General features: G+C 35.9%; 1 protein-coding gene across 2 annotated transcripts in view; it reads left to right on the plus strand.

Annotated features, from left to right (window-relative positions):
- The window catches only part of LOC141394387 (uncharacterized), a 102,103-nt gene that overhangs the window by 77,769 nt on the left and 7,268 nt on the right, over nt 1–17,066 (plus strand). The gene's annotated exons all lie outside the window — the stretch shown is intronic.

The following is a 17,066-nucleotide window of genomic DNA, read 5'->3' on the forward strand; positions in this document are numbered from 1 at the left end:
ATGCACTCTTTGGTTATAACATGATCACTCATGCTCAGGCCTATCAGATCCTTAAGAAGCTAGGTGCTATTTCTGACGGAGATATGTATATTCTACCAAAAGCCACAAAAATGCAGCTTATACAGGCAAAAATTTCTGAAAAACTGCACGATTCCTATGAGAAGAATGCGAAAAATTACAAGAAATTCAATTTAGAGAAGGTCAAGAAGTGTATAGGAAATATTTTATTCAAAGTAATTTCCAAAAGGGTATCAATTCAAAACTTTGTAGACCATGGCTGAAATGCAGAGTCAGAAAAGCCGTAGGTAAAAACATGTATGAAGTAGAGAACCTTAAAGGCCAGTTTATTGGAGTCATACATGCTCAACACCTAAAGTTTTAATTCTTATTTATGATTTTTGAGACCCATTAATCATGTAGCAGTGTTAGTACCTATTCATTAAAATTCTGCTTAATAATACTCTTTTCCAGCTATGAGCATCATATGACCATGTTCATATTGTTGCCATTAAAAACACAAAAAATATAGTCTGAATCATCCAACTCATTCAATAAGTTAATAACGATATCATATACGAATTAAAACTTAATAATAATCTTTCAGTTATATACCCTAATTCGTTTATCTTCACAAAATTTGTAACAAAATAGAAGTGTTGATATGTATATCAAGTCCTAATATTGAAATGAATGTTAAGAATTGGTCTCTTCTGCACGATTTGTTATGAAAATAACTCACCTCATTCAAACCACACTACATGCCAGTACCAGAAACACAATTTCAAAAACATTCTTTTACCCATTTGTTTACTCCAAAAACCATAATGATTGCTCACTAAATGTTTCACATCACCCAAAGATGAATCTTAACACAAAGTTTTTGAAATCAACATGTTATATTCATCTAAATACTCACCATAATCAATAAATTCAATATCTGCTCATTCAGCAACTGCTATCTCCACATTGATCATGACGTCTTCATCCAGTAAGATTCATTTGTTTCGTTTTTCACCATAACATATAATAATATATATTGTTTTTTTACACTTTTATCTAAAATCATCCATATTTTAATGCCACTTGTATGTTTGCCTAATGCACATATCATTTTGGGTAATATATATTGCTTCAACTCCGTTTAAAGATACTTTCTACATTCATTTTGTTTGTTTACATATTCTTGTAACTTTTTTTCATTTCTCTGTTGAACAACTGAACACAACAGAATTTACACTTTTCAGAATTTTCCACAAAAAAAGTTAAAATTGATAGTTATGATCACAGCAGGTATTACCGAATACGCCATTAAACTTTGTCAATTCCACAAATTATTTGTTAATTGGATTAAAACAGATTTCATTAGCACTTTCACTTCCAAAGGTCATTGACTCATTTGTTTACATTTGCATTAGCCATTCTTTTTTTTTTTTTGGTTCTCAGTCGTTGTTGGCGGTGACACACCAAAAGCCAGGTTGGTTAAACAGGATCGGAATACTCTTAAGGGCCAATTAACAAATCAAATGCCCAAGGGACAGGCAAAAATATACGTAGACGGCAGAAATGTTTAAGACAGCACAGTACAAAGAAATGACAGCAACGAAATACACCAGTGTTGCATAATATATAAAACGATTATTCGGGGATGAATACAAGTAGTCGAACACACAAGCACCAAAGTATGTGATATTGGTTACGGCTGCTATAGAGCAAAGTCCCAATTTACATTGGGCGAGTTTACTTGCGGCAATTGTCATTTTGTAGGAGAGAGAGGTGAGGCATATGGTAACCCTCTGCCTCTCAGCACCCTCTCTCACCTACAAACTGACAATTGCCGCAAGTAAACTCGCCTAATGTAAATTGGGACAAACACTTAATATACAAGAGAAGAGGGGAACATGCGGGTAGGGGAAATACTGAGTATTATAATTAAAAGTAGTTAACAATAAGTCGAGAGCATAAAAACATGCAAAATAATACTATAATGTCACAGTCATATTGTGAACAGCTAATCAAACGATCGTTCGATTTCTAGTTCATATTGTTAGATTAATTTCATTAACTAAATCGACCAGCGATTTGTAATATATAATCGATTTGCACTTCAAAATAAGTTCCATATTACTAAAAGCTTTATAAAATGAATAGTTTTTCCTTATGGATGTATATTTTCTGCAGACAAAAATGCTATGCTGTGCAGATTCAGGTACATTGCAGGTATCACAGAGGGATGAAGAAATAGCACCAATCCGGTATAAGTAAACTTTATCATAACAGTGAGCGGTTAATAGTCGATCAATAATTTTTATATTCTTGGCATTCCAATTTGTTCCATAGTACCAAGGCTTTTCAAAGATATTGCCAACAACCGAAGCAACTTCCTTGCCTTTTATCTGAGATTTTAACATATACTTGTCATTCCACTCATCTAATGTTTTATCTTTGATAAGTCTGAGGGCTTCGTTCGGTGTAAGTTTAACCTTGAGAGGAGCGCCAAGAGTGGCAGCCACCTTGGCAATTGAGTCAGCCTCTTCGTTGATACATATACCAGAGTGACTTGGTGTCCATATCAGTTGTAAAGCCTCAATTCCTGACTCAGCTAACTTGTTGTGGAATAGCGCCACACAATAGTTATCACTATTTCCCCTGATCAGCTCTTTACAGGCCAAAAGGCTGTCAGTGAAAATAACGCATTTTTTGTATCCATCCTCGATGGCTATCTCCAGAGCTTTGAGTAACGCCCAAAGCTCCCCGAACATCGATGACGTTTTATACTCAATCCTAAAGTAGAATCTGTGCCCATGAGTGTAATTGAAGACACCACATCCTGTAGAGTTCGATGTAACCGAAGCATCTGTGGCAAATATTGCAAAGTTTCTATTTTTGTAGTAGGCTATTTCATTTGTGTAGATCGCTTTTATGGCCTCCACCGGTGTGTTGCTTTTTGTATTCGGCATTAGGTTGATTTTACCCTGTAGAGTTGATTGTAGCGTGTATTCTGGAACAGATATAATGCATTCAAAAATCTCTTTGAAGTAGCGGTAGATGTAGCTATAGCTCCGAAATAATGTCATAAAGCCGGTCGTTATGCATCTTAATTTTGACAATCTCTTTAGATGCAAGCCATCTGGCTCTGTAGACAGTTGGTATTTCTTGGGCCAAGGCATAAATCACATGCACTGGAGTCGATTTAGTGAGTCCGAGGCATCTTCTGAGCATGTCATTTTGTATAATCTGGATCTTGTTGTTTATATATTGCGGAGAGTTCGCCGTAGTTGTTCTGGCATATTCTAGCTTGGACCTCACAACAGCTTTATAAATATTTAAGGCAACCTTCGGATGTAGCCCACCTTTAATAGAAGTCAAGCATTTCATCATGTTGACTTGATGACTTACTTCTGGAGCCACTCTATCGTAATGATAGCTCTTCCCAGGAAAATAAGTTTGCGCAGTTGAGGGACAGCAAGGCCATCCACTATCAGGTTGACTTCTTTAATGCTGTTTTTAGCAAAATACATCGTGTGAGACTTGGATTGAAGGTAAGATTAAGTTCCCTGCAATGGCTATTAAACCTTGCGGTTTTGAAGTAGAGATTGCGGGCTGCAAGATCAAAGTCCTTTCTGAATGACATGATGACGAAGTCATCAGCTTACTGAAACACCATTGTACAATTGTCTTCAATGTCGTGCAACTCAGCCGTGTAGATGTTAAATAAGAGTGGGGAAAGACAGCTGCCTTGAGGAAGACCATCCTTCACCGTTACTTTAGCATCCCCTAGAGTCAAAACTCTTTCTGAGAGAAAGTTTTGAATCCAACGACAGTAATAATTATTAGTCCCATACTGCCTCAGCTTTCTTATTAGGGTATCGTTCCTTACGCAGTTATATGCATTGCTGATGTCTAATGATAAAGTCAGTGCCTTATACCCATTTGCTTTTAACAGGGCCAATCTGTGCAGTAATTCATTGATGCATACAGTAGTAGACATATTCCTTCTGTATGCAAACGACCTGATGGGAAGTGGTTTCATCTCCTCGATATGGCTCATAATCCTATCTTTGATCATAAGGTTAGAGCATTTCAATACAACTGGGATTAGAGAATTTGGTCGGAAGTTGCAAATAAGTTCATGGTCTTTATTGGGTTTGGGAATTGGGACAATCTTTATGAGTCTCCAATTCTCCCGAATCTCATTATTTTCAACAGCAGAATTTATAGCTGTAAGCACAGCACGTTTCGATAAGCCAGGTAGAGCTTTAATCATGGAATATGTCACCCCATCAGCACCGCCCGCAGAGTTCATCCTTTTGTTGGCCAGACAGCTTTCAAGTTCTTCAAATTCAAACGGTACGAAATCTTCCTCAGTATCATCATCAGAATGTTGATCATGACCACTGTTCAGTTCTGGAACTTGCCCCTTAAGGTAATCAAGGTATTCCTGATTTTTCTCCTCATTCCATGGAGGCCTTACTGGATTCTGTCTACCTCTGACGTTGTTAATGAACCTCCAAGTTTTCCTCGTACCTGGAGCTTTGTTCAACTCTTCAATTTTTGACAAAAAGCTTTCATTCTTAGCCTTTTCGACTGCCGTCTTCCAGTTCTCTACTTCCTTTCTGGCCATCTCCAGGTTGACATAGGACGGGTATTTTCTGGCCTTTTTAGTTGCAGCAGCCTGCTTACGGTACAAAACAAGCAGTTCATCATTCCACCAAAATTTGGGACTTCTATTCGCCTTTAAATCGTGCATGGCATAATCGATTTCTAGTTTCAATGTGGACTCAATGTTATCAAAATCAGGTTCCAAGTGCACATCACTCAGCGATTTGTACAGCTTGTTCTTTGAAAGAAACTTTTTCGAGTTTCTTCAGGTTGACTCCATCTGTATAACCACCGGAAAATGTCTGCTGCCACCAAGGTAATTGTCAAGTGGGTTCCAGTCTGCAATTATGCCTTGGCTAACAAAAGCCATTTCAAGAACAGATCCATCCGAATTGTTGTTTCTACGAAACGTGACCTTGCCTGTGTTGATGCATCTTAGATTAGAACTAAGAATTAAGTTTTCTAAATCTTTTCCCCTTCTGGTCGACAAAATATCTCCCCAAGCCTCATTTCTGGCATTAAAATCTTCTACCAGAAGAACCTCTTTATCCTCCAAAAAGTAAAGCAGCCTTTCCATTTCCCCAATAAATGCCTCCCCAGAGATTGAGGGCGGAAAATATGTGGATACAACATAGAAATTAGGACATTGGATGGTCGTTTTAGCTATCAGAATATCATATTCAGTCTCATAATTCACTTTACAGAACCGAATATGTCTTTTGAAGGCAATGGCTACACCTCCGTATCCATCTGGTCTGAATTTTTGTATCAGATTAAAATTAATCATTTTGTTGGGACGTTTTTTATCTTCAGCAAAAATTTCACACAGCACCACAATATCGATTTCATAATTATTACAGAAAAATTCTACATACTGCTTATTAGCTTGATAAGACTGCACATTATACTGAAGGACCTTAAGACCCATAGTTACATGAAGATACAGATTCATTGATTTGCATAACTTCGGGTGTCTCTCCACATTTTTTAAGCCTATCTGAGAAATGATTGATGGCGTCAAGGGCCACTGTGTTTACATTCATCATGAACACATCCTTGACGAACTTTAATAGTTCAAACGTTACCTTTTGTAGTTCTGAAATACGCTGATCTTCCCTCGTAAACACTGGTGCCGATGGGGAAGGCGTGGGAAACATGCGATCAGACATTTTTGCCCCCGGGAGGTGCACATATTTTTTCTTGGGGGTTTTAGCCACAGAGTTATAAGTATAGGGGATCATAATGACATTAACCTCCTCATCAACCCTATCATTACTTATTGGCTTATCCCTCTTTCTTCCAGCAGGTGGTAACTCTGGGAATGTCTCATCATCGACTCGTAAGTCAAATCGATTCCTATTCCCATATTCAGTCATTAGCTCTCTCTTTGACATTTTTCCCTTCGTCCTGATCATGTTCATCTCAATTTCTCTCCTCCATACAGGACATTTCCTTCTGTCACTGGCCCATCAACATTACAAGGAATACATCTTTCCGCTCCACAGTTGCCATCACATTTGTCTTTATCCATTCCACATCTCAAACATCTTTGCTTGGACCTACATCCAAGTTTGGTGTGGCCCAATCTCCCGCAATTATGGCATTGTCTTACTGCCGGATAATAGACTTTAAGTCCTTTATCTTCTAAACGAAGTAGAGGCCGTTCTTCACCCTTTTGTTTTTAATACCATCCGCTTCAGAAGTATCAACAAGTACATGTATCTCACCTGAGTGGTCCTCAGTGTATAACACCTTTTCATCATTCACTTTCCTCTTTTTTTGTCAAGAATATTTTCCTCCGCTCGCTCACTGACTTTCCTACCTCCCTTAGTCGCATTACCCTCATGCTCCTCCTGCTCTATAGCCGTATTATTTTCAGCACTGCCATCACAGGCAGTTGTCACATTTGCTCCATCAATAACCTTTTTCTTCTTTTTCTTGGCAATATCCATCCATTGTTCTTCCGACTTGTCGCTGTCAAGACGACACACAATCAGGGACTTCGGCATCTCGGTGCCCATCGTAACATCCATTGAATCGGCCATATTTTATTGGCCACACTTAACACGAAACCTCACAGAGGTAAAGATTTATACAAAAAAACAAAGGAACTAATTTCCAATTTTATAAAAAAAAAAAACAAATTAAAAAACAAGACTAAGACTGTTAACGTTAAAAAACTCTTCACAGCTAAATTTAATGACAAACATTTCTTAATTACACGTGAAGGAAAAAACACGTGTTAGCTCCACAAAATGTCTACCGCGAATCCTTAGCCATTCTTTTGGCAAAAGTCTTTTGTTTACATTTTAACTTTTGTTTCCGTCACTGAAAAAAAAATATTAAAATCTTTTACAGAACGCAAATGCATCAAAATTTACCTAAAATTGTAAATATTATAAGAATAACTTATTTCTTTTTTTAACAAATTCATACAAAATTCTATTCTCGCGCTTGCATGCTTAAAAAAACCAAAACAAATAATTACACTCCTCTTCTTTGTAAGATTTTACACTTTTTCATTCACGGTAGACTATTATCCCCATATATCGAACAAAGAACCTACCTAATTGAAAAACGTGTCACTATAGGGTTAATGGTATAATGAGCGAGGCCGACTTCGTGATTCCCAAATTTTATTTCCACATGGCTTTTGAAGATAAAATTTGGCTTTGTGATGGCCCCTTTCACCAAAACACTCGATTTGTCTGACAAAAAAGCCCCTTCATGAAATACCGCCATCTGTTGACAAAAAATGTAACTCTTCTAATTCATGTTACCACCATATGATTAAAGGTTTTGGGACAATCCTTTCTAGAATTTTGGAACCCTATGCAAGGTTATTCAATGTCACCTTGAATGACTTAATCACTGTAACATGGAGTTAATTTAGGACAGATGTCAAGAAGTTGTCAAAGGTGTCAGATTTAAATAAAACGAATTTAGAATTGGCATAACCTAAATTGTCATAAAAGTTTAAATTTACGGTACTTATTAAAGTGTAGTAATAATGATTGCCGATAATTAAATTCAAATCTGTTCATTTATAGAATGTATATTGTGAATTGCCAAAATTGCCAGAATTACCCGGAAATAAGTTACTGATTTAGTAATAAAAACTCCTCGGGTAAGATAGATAATTTTCGTGGCATTTTCGCCAAATATATGAACTTCGATTTTTAAATATAATTGTGAAGTAAATATAAATATAAATTATCATTAATTGAATAGGATATTGCGGTCACATACGTGCTGTCTCAACATCGGCTACACAATCAGTCACATAACCAAATGATCGACAAATATCCCGAGGCGAAAGCTCATTACATTGATGCTCATATTTCTCTAAAGCTAAAGACTTCACAAGATTTCAACCAGTGAGTACACAAGCCACAAGAACAAGTACGATATATGTATGTAACAATACCACCAACATTTCTATCATCTTGAATATTTGAACAAAAGGTAACCTAGAAATTGTAACAGAAGTAATATTTAGGAAAATAGCAGTTTTTGTTAAAATATATAATATTGTTAAGACCAACATTAGTTTACAACTAAGCTGTTAAAAGTTATAATACAATTCACAATTAATATTTCACTTTCTCATATTGAAGCCAATTCGGCGCCATATAAAAAAAAAACCTTAACATTCACCTTTTTATTTGCTCCTACATGCAAAAAAAAGAAGATTCATAACCCTTTTAATCTCTTTACAAATTTATAAAAAATGCATGTAGACGATTCTCTTATGTAACGCAGTCACGAGTTGCAATACATGTGCCAATTTTACTCGCTTAAGTCTTTTCTCTTTCTTCACATTAAAACCAAATTTGCATGAAGGTTAAAAAAATATTAACAGAATTTCTAGCATATATTAAGGCAAAAAGAAAAGAAGATTCATAACCCTTTTAATCTCTTCACAAATTTATAAAAAAATGCATGTAGACGATTCTCTTATGTAACGCAGTCACGAGTTGCAATACATGTGCCAATTTTACTCGCTTAAGTCTTTTCTCTTTCTTCACATTAAAACCAAATTTGCATGAAGGTTAAAAAAATATTAACAGAATTTCTAGCATATATTAAGGCACATTTTTTAAAAAGAGGAAATATTGTAAAACAAAAGAACATTATTACATACATAAAAAACAAAAAAAAAAAAACACAGTAATAAGAATAAATTAATGCATGCATATAATTTTAAGAATAATTGTAAAATATAAAGAAAATAATAGATAAAATTGCAAAAAGTATAGTAACTTTCCTAAATCAAGACTGTTCCTAAAACAAAACTGGTCATATGAGATGTACTGTACACAGAACTTATTACAGCCTCGGCCTCATATATAATTTCAGTTGGTACACAACAACATACAATAGCCTTAATTATCCATTATTCTCTTTATATTATTTAAAGCTCAAATTATTTATAACCATATAAATTAATTATTTAAGTTTATATATACTTAGGACCAACAACAACTGGTTCCTCACTACAACATCAATAATGTATCCATAAAAATTATCTATATTTTGAAACTGATACTGTCCGTCCGTTTATCTTGATTTCAAGTTTAAATATTCAAATCGTTTTTATAACGTTCAGTATGTGTTAACCAGTTAAGAGGAAAAATAATGTTTACCACCTGGCACTATAATTGTAATGTAACAGGAAGGAAGCGGAAAGAATCAACCCATAACCGGCGAACCCAAGCCGCAGCAAAAAGCCCAGAGTGCCACCGCTTTGTTCACCACATATCCGTTACAATTTACTTTACCTGGTTTGTTCTACCATGCTTTGATGGGTTCATATTGGGCGGTGACCTGAAAGCAAAAAATACCAGTTGGGGACATAACTTGGATAACACCAATGGTAGAGTTCTTGGAAAATGGTTGGGCGATAATCCATCCTTTCCCAGAGGGGCGTCATACATGGACCAAACAGTAGCTTCAGGATTACCAGTCTCCCTACATTTTCAGACCATTATCCACTTAAAATGGATCTGCATATAAACTCTCTCAGCTTAGCGGTAAGAAGTCCCCGAGTTGTAACTTCTTATAAACACACAAATTGGCCCAATTTCCAAAGGGAACTGGATTTTTCATCGGAAAGTATCATGCCACCGGTCGACAGGAACTTGTAGAACAGTGAAATTGATGCCATACTAAGTGATTTTACATCGACTCTTTCGTCAACGCATGACATCCACCGTCAAAGAGTTGAACTTAAATATAACAAGCTGCTGATGTCGGATCATGCAAAAAATCTTTACAAAATAAAACAAAGATGGCAAAATCAGTTAAAAAGGTTGTTTCACCGAACCGGGAATAGAACAAGTTACGAATACAATATACTAAGCAAATCCAGCTGCTGAAAATAATAATAAAAGAAACTATAAGTGTGGAATACGCCAAATCATTCAATGATAGGCTGAAGATGATAAGACCGGGTCCTACGGCTTTCCGGGACGTCTTTCAGATAGCCGGTAGAAATAAAAAAATCATTTTACAATAAAATCCAAATTAATGATCAAGTAGTTTCAGATCCCATGGTGATTTCGGAACATTTTCGGAGTGTGTATTCGTCAACATTTCAAGAACGATTACCAGTGAATCCAGTGGCAGATCTGGAAAACAGAGTCTCAGCAGTTTTATACCCAACTCCTTCCAGTATATACAGTCTCAGTGTGGAATTTAACTCGTTAAACAACCACGACAGTTATCATTTTGTCGATAGCGTCAAAATCAAGAAGATAATAAATTTGATTAATAACAAAAAATCAGCTGGTTTCGGTAATGCTTCCAATTTTATATTAAAGAAACTTCCCAATGCGTCCATTAAATTATTGACTATTGTTTTTAACAACTGTATAAATAATGGCTATTTCCCCAGTGCTATTTCCCCCATAGTTCGCAACTCGTGAAATGTCTACCAGACTCAGATGAGGTTCCAATATGGACTCAATCGGTCCACTCCTTAGGGTATCTCCCACACAAAATTTCGGATAAGTTCAGTTTAGGACCTGCTCTCGAATCGCTTTGATTTTTGTTTTAGCAACTTGTATGTACTGCACCCCATACGACGGTACAAGTTTCATCGGGGGCAAGTCCATACTTCCTGAGAAAATAGCCTGAAAGTTGTACAAAACCTCTATGACACCGTGTGAGGTGGTTGGAGCGCAAGATAACTCTCGAACGGATCTGCCGATTGGGTAAAAAAATTGGCCTTAGTAATATTTTGTTCAAACATAGTTTAAGTTAGAAGATAAGCCATATCGGTCCACTCCTTCAGGTACCTCCCTCACAAAATTTCGAAAATGTTCGGAAAAATTGTTCGTGCGGTAAATTTTGAAGGGCCGAATTGGTCCATACTTTACACATCCTTATATATCGACCAGATATACATAGATCAGGTCCAAATATGGACTATATTTGTCCACTTCATCCAGTACCTCCCAAACAAAATTTCGGATAAGTTCACTTTAAGACCTGCTATCGAATCACTTTGATGTTTGTTGAAGCAACTTGCATTCGCTGCCTCAATTACGATGGTAAAAGTTTTTTCAGGGGCAAATCCAAACTTCTTGAGCAAACAGCCCGAAGGGTGTAAAAATCCCCTATGGCACCATATGTAGTGGCTGGAGATCCACTTCCATAATGGTCAATGTCGATCCATTCCTTTAAGTATTTCCCCCGCAAAAATTTTGCTCTTTAATCCTACTCAATATTTTTGTCGTTTCATACGCCACAAATTTTTAAAACCCTCCGAATACAAACGTTTTTTTGGGAAAAAAATGTTTCAATATACACAGGCTGAGGGTATATCTCTGTCGGCCAAGCCGACTGATACTTTTTTACTTGTTATACCCTCAGCATTTATGCTAACGAGGGTATATACACTTTCATACGGGCAAAATGTGCCTCATCGAAATAATGGTTTTAGACCCCAAGTATGTTTGGACGAAATGTGTTTCAGACAATTTGGAGTTGATTTATCCATGTCCGTCCGTCTGTCTGTCTGGCTGGCTGGTGCGCACGATAACTCTCGAACGGAGCAACCGATTCGGCTCAAAATTTGGCTTTCGTAATATTTTGCGAAAACTTAGTTTAAGTTCGAAGATGGGTTATATCGGTACACTCCTTCCGGTACCTCTCCCACAAAAGTTCGAAAATGTTCGGAAAATTTGTGCGCACGATAACTCTTGAAGGGAGTAACCGATTTGGCCCACACTTTGTACATCGTGAAAGTTCTACCAGACTTAGATGAAGTTTAAATATGGACTCAGTCGGTCCACTCCTACGGGTACCTCCCACACAAAATGTTGGAAAAGTTCAGTTTAGGACCTGCTCTCGCTTTGATTTTTGTTGTAGCAACTTGTATTCGCTGTCCCCCATACGACGGTACAAGTTAATAAGGGGCAAGTCGATACTTCCTGAGAAAATAGCCTGAAAGGTGCAAAAAAACCCTATGACACCGTGTGTAGTGGTTGGAGCGCAAGATAAATCTCGAACGGATCTGCCAATTCGGTCCAAAATTTGGCCTTCGTAATATTTTGTCCAAACATAGTTTAAGTTCGAAGATAAACCATGTCGGTCCACTCCTTCAGGTACCTCCCTCACAAAAATTCAAAAATCTTCGGAAAAAATATGCGCACATCCTAATATATCTACCAGATATAGATCAGGTTCGAATATGGACTATATTTGTGCACTCTTTTAGGTACCTCCCACAAAAAATTTGGGATAAGTTCACTTTAAGACCTGCTCTCGAATCACTTTGATTTTTGTTGAAGCGATTTGTATTCGCTACCTCCATTACGACGGTAAAAGTTTTTTTTCAGGAGCAGGTCCATATTTCTTGGGAAAACATCCCGAAAGGTGTAAAAAGCCCCATGTCACCATATGTGGCTCTCGAACTGTTCTACCGATTTGGTGCAACATTTGGTCTTCGTCATATTTTATCCAAACTTAGTTTCATGGGGCAATACCGGTCCCCAACTTCCGTTACTTCTCCCCAATATTTTAAAAATGTCACTAAAATGTTAGGACGATATCACTTGAATGGTGCAACCAATTTGGTCCAAACTTTGGATCTCCTAATATTTTGTCAACATTTGTGTTAATTCCTAATCCACATTTTGTCGGCAAGTTCAAATGTTGAAAAATGGCCACAAATTCTGAAGAGACGCTAAATACATTCTATCTGTCCGTAGATGAAAGTTTCAATTCACATTGGCTGAGGGTATACCTCTGTCGGCAAAGCCGACTGACACTTTTTTACTTGTTTTTTAATCAATAAATAAATTAAATTTTTATATTCGTAGCTATTTTTGTCCCCACAGTTGGAAAAACGTATTAAATGCAAATTTTGGGCGTTCTGTGTCACCCTGTATTTTTCGATAACGTTTGTTATCGTTGCTAACTTCACGCAGGTAAATCGCCGCCGTTAACTCGACTGGAGATGGCGCGCGCCGATATTTTTTAATCGATTTAACGCAAAAACGCTGGTTATCATTCTAGTTGTCAAAGTGCATTATTGTGAATTAAATCCCCTACAAAACGTAAACGAGAAATTCACAGTAATGCGTAATTTTTAACAAATAAACAAAATAAAACAAGTAAACTTGCCTAATGTAAATTGGGAATTATTACTCCGCCATGATTTACACGTACCGGCACAACCCAAATGACTGCTGAGCAATAAAACTTATCCGATATAGCCGAAACTTATATCGTAAAATTTCTTGCAAACATACCACAAGTTCCAAGAGTTCGCAAGGTACCTCATTCACAAAAGTTCAACAATTTTGCTTAAGTATATTTTAGAAACATTTGTAGGACTATGTTTACATTTACGAAATCCACTCGATTTCAACTGTCAACTCCTTTGCGTATACGACAAATGAAAACTCATCTGAAATCGAGTGGATTTCATTTGACGTTTGAGCAATGGAATTGACAGTTGAAATCGAGTGGATTTCGTAAATGTAAACATAGTGTAGGATCGCTTTTAATTATTTACAACGGGCCCGTGCGGCTCACATTACGACAGTATAATTTTTATCGCCTTTAATTCCGTACTGACTGAGATAATTGCCCTGTATAAATCCAAATGCCACCATTTGTTTCTTTAAAATTTTAAAAGCAATAAAATTTTTAGATTCTTTGATAGTACAACAACAACATCAAGGCCGTTATTATTTAAATATTGGCCGGTCTGTATTTAAATATTGGCCGGTATTGGTCAGATAACCAATTTTTTATTCTTATAGCTATATTACATTACGTGTATTTCATGTGTATGTTTTGAATTTGTTTGTCCTCGTGTAATTCTTTGTGTGTGCGAAAAATTACATTTTACATATGATTTATAATTTTTGCTATTGCACCAGTATATATTTTTTTGTGTGACATAACCTATAAATGTAAACAAATCCTTTATCAAATCGATTTATTTAAGTTTTTTAAGAAATTATTTCTTTCGGCAGATTTTGCAAATTTCTGCTTCTTCAAAAAAAATCAGCTGTTTTCTATTTATTGTACATACAAAAATAGGAAGGGCTCTAAAACGAAAAAGTTACACATGGGTTCACACATCATTTTGATAGATGAAATTTTTTATATGGATCACACTATGTGTACAACATGTAGATGTAAAAAAATGGAAAACATACACATGAAATACACGTAATGTAATGTTTGGTTTACATTCGGCGTCTTTTCGTGATTTCGAAGGCGTTTCGTGATTTCGCGCGGAATCATGCAAAATTTATCATGATTTCGCATACAAAAATGAAATCATCTTATTTCGTGATTTCAGCGAAATCAACATCGAAATCACAGTACACATGATATACAACCTTGCTTTTGCCTAAACAAGTACCAAAAGTTGCAACACTTTTCACGTATCACAATAAACAAGGTAGATGTGCGAATTGCTGAAACAACAAATTTTAGTATCAAAATTTGTAAACAACGTGAAAAATATTAAATAACTTTCTTACAATGCTATTTTTCATTGTGTTCCCGTACTTTTTAATGGTAATTTTAGAAAATAGATCTAATTGTAAAAAAATTTCTCCCCCATACAAATTTCCTAAAAATACGGAAACGGGAAATTACGGAAATTGCAAAAACTCCAGCAAAAATGTCAAAATCAACGTATCAGCTATAATATTAGATACCAATGAACATATGAACATGCTTGCTGCTAGTTTCTAATAGGCCAAAATTGTATGGCAGAAAACAGGAGAAGAGGGTGTTATTCGGCGCTATTTTTGTTTAAAGAGAAGTGCATGTCTTGCTAGATTTCGGAGTACGGGAACGCATTTTTAGCACTAAACGGGACAACTACTGCATATTTTGTAGGTTCTGAGCACAACTTTTATCTATCAAAATTTATTATTATGATGTCTCAACTATAAAATCATTATTTATTTTTTTTTTTATTTTTTGGTACTATACACAATTGATATGATATATAGATAATTTTACGATAATTTTTTAAATAAAGTTGTAAAGTTCTGTATTGTCGAATATTTTTGATGTTTAATTCAATTTACAACAACTTGTTTTGAAAATTCATGTTCAATCAGCTGCGCATATACATCTACCTTGATCATTGTGATATGTTTGAAATCAACAAAAAATAAGTGTAAACACCGGGGTGTATTTCAGGATTTCGTGAAATCCAATGGATTTTGGAGCGTAAGTGTAAACTTGGCATAATATAGCTATTACATGTTTGCTTCGTCGAAGGTCACACTAGAGTGGTTTCATTGAAACTTTTAGGTATTTATAGATCGAGTTCCCCACTACAGCAACTTTATGATATCACTTTACTGTGAAACTCGACCTAGGAACCCTTGTTTTCATGAAATTGTTTCAATGAAACTCTCTAGTGTGACCTTCGACTTTAAGAGTAAAGGCCTGCGTACATAAGCTGCCTTGCCTGCTTACCTTGCTTACTTCTGATAAAAGAATAAAAAAGAAAAGGGCAACCCAGTTCGAAATTTCCTCGGCCTTCTTTATTCTTTTATTTTTATTATGTCAAAAATGAAGCAGGAAAGCAAGGCAATCAGGCAGAGCAGCTTATGTACGCAGGCCTTTAGTGCCAGATAAATTAAAAGGAACTTTGTGTTCCTTTTAAAATATAAACTGCGCCCGAGAGTATGCTGCACCAAAAGCAAGAACAAATTGTCAGCAAATTCAAATCAACCAATCAGATTTGAGAAAACTTGAGGTATACAGATTTTTTTGCTTGATATTGCCATATTTTTACAAAATATAACATTTAGTTTAAATCAAGATCTATTGAACAGGTCACGTAAGTAGCACAACAACAACTCTATTTTGGCCGAAAATTCTTCAATATGTCAAAATGTTTGTTTACGTTTTCATACAATTCATTCACAATAACAAAATATTTGACAGATTGAAACCAATCAGCTGGCCGTTTTACGCCACCTTATAATTTCATCATGGTTTAAATGGAAGATGTAATAACAAATCCCTTGTAAAGCGAACTTTATTCCTTACTTTTCTTAAAGTAAAGTATAACAAAAATGGACTTTAAAGACAAGATGTAAGAACAGGCCCAAGCGTATTTCCACTCCACGATCTCTCAAAACCCCACTTTTCTGTACGACAAATTTTGTACTACAATATATGCCAAAATTAGCCGCCAGTCGGTAAATTAGTCGGCGCGCCGCCGCCGATTGGCTAACATATGAACTGAGCGAGCGAGTCGAAGAACGGGGTCGGCTTCGTTGTTTGTTATAGAGGCGGTACAACATTTGTTAAAGGGGTGTTTACACTATCTATCAATGTCATATGAACTGTCACTTCTTTTATCCATTCGACATCCTTTATGTTTGTCAAAGTACATACCACTTTTAGTTTTTGCGTTCACACTAGCATACAATTTCGTATCTAGGCGTTTACACCAGACAGTTTGTCTTCAAATACAACTCTGATTTACTAACACATACATACATTTGTCGTTTGTCTCTCAGCTGTCCATCATTTTTTCACAGACAGTAAGGAAGACAAATTTTTGGCATTTTTGTAAAAATAAATGAGATAATAATTGAAATGTGTTGAAAACAAAAGAACATGAACAAAAACAAAATATGAGAAGGGAAAACAAAAATAAATGGATTTTCATTCAAAATTTTACAACTGTTTTTGCAGTTGTCTGGACGCCTACGTCACACAGGCAAGTTGAGGGATTTTGACAATCAATACATAAAGTCAACTGTCCTGTCATTTGTAAACGCAGGGTATGACGACAAAATACAAATCACGCAACAAACACAATTTATTTTGTTAAAAACTTTCACCGCACTCAGATTTTCGTTTCCTTTACCTATTTTCTTCATTTGTTTGTAAAATTGTTTTCTTCCAACTAGGTGGGTTGGCGTTTTTTGTTTGGGATGACGACTTCTATTTTGTTTTTCAAAATA

Source organism: Musca autumnalis, unplaced genomic scaffold (genome assembly GCF_047663935.1).
Source record: "Musca autumnalis isolate F117 unplaced genomic scaffold, ASM4766393v1 scaffold_2, whole genome shotgun sequence".
Taxonomy (NCBI): Eukaryota; Metazoa; Arthropoda; class Insecta; order Diptera; family Muscidae; genus Musca; species Musca autumnalis.